The sequence below is a fragment of the Aplysia californica genome, unplaced genomic scaffold, assembly GCF_000002075.1.
Source record: "Aplysia californica isolate F4 #8 unplaced genomic scaffold, AplCal3.0 scaffold01018, whole genome shotgun sequence".
NCBI classification, from domain to species: domain Eukaryota; kingdom Metazoa; phylum Mollusca; class Gastropoda; order Aplysiida; family Aplysiidae; genus Aplysia; species Aplysia californica.
The window spans coordinates 93841-95192 of record NW_004798288.1 but is presented as its reverse complement, the minus strand read 5'-3'; positions in this window follow the sequence as shown (position 1 = coordinate 95192).

Below are 1352 nucleotides of genomic sequence, written 5' to 3'. Positions count from 1 at the left end.
CAATGAAGTCTTCTGGCCTGGCCTTCAATTTCGTTGAATCCGAGTGTTCCTTTATAACAGTTTTTACGCAGACAATGTTAGGCATCGAGCAAATAATGTACATGTATAGTGTATTTGACTTTCTCAATCAAAAGTGCAGCATTTTGATTTCAAATAAGAAGCTTTACGCTTTGTTGATATCAAAGAAATGCTGGAAAATTCCAGGAAAATACTGTATTCCACTAAGCATCGTCGTCCGCTCCTTCTGTCTCGGGAGACAATGGCTGCGCCTGTTCGTCACTCCTGTACAAAAGGGCTGATTTGTTCAACTTATACAGGTCAATGTGTCATCGATAATTATGTATTGCTAGCCGAACTAGTCATGTTGCTTGCAGAACCTTGTTTGTGGCAACGTTTGATTCCACAGTCCAGTGCGCAATTCACTTCGCAGATCTTATGTCAAGACCAGCTATCATTATCATTGTAATATTGATCAGTTGCCGGGAAAAAAAAACCAGGTGACGCGCTTGTACTAGTAACTCTTCTGAACTTCAACACCCGGACCGCTTGTGCTCCCTCCCCCAAAACCCATCAGACACACGCACACAGTCCGTGGCCTTCATGATAACCACGTACGCCACGCACAGTCACACGGGTGCTGGCTGCCCGTCTGACCCCGACATGCGCTATGACATGAGTGTCAGTGAGTGCCAATAATAACGCATGTTTTTGGTATGAAAGTAGGCTGCTGATTGGTCGCACGAGGCAGTTCACCCCGCAAGCGACTTAGTTGAATCCGATTATTTTTATGATAAAAAAACACACCACCAAAAAAACAACAAACAAACCAAAAAAAACCGCGATGGAATCCAACTCCTTTAGTTGAATCGAAGTTTTCTTAAATCGAGTTCCATTGCATACGTCTTATCTCAGGTTGGCCCCGACAGGCAGGGTCGCACCTCACCCTCCTAACCTAAATGATCTAATCGAAACCGTGTCGATGGGGGCGTAAAAACACGTACATAAAAAAATTCAGTTTACTTACTACTTGTTACCCTACTTTACATTACTGGTAACATAATTACACAGGAAGCCTCAACTTTATGAAAATTTGGAACAGGATAAAAATCCCACTTGTTCTAAACCAGTTTTAATTTTAATCTTAAGTTATCTAACTGGTTTGTACAGTGTATATTTTACCATCCATAGAGTAAACGATACATGTAATATCTTACCATCCATGTACAAGTACTTCGTTCAATCACTATTGGTTTGGTACCTTTTTGTGTTCCTTTTGCAATTATGAATGTGGTACAGTATAGTACTTAGGACAGAGAGAGAGAGAGAGAGAGAGAGAGAGAGAGAGAGAGAGA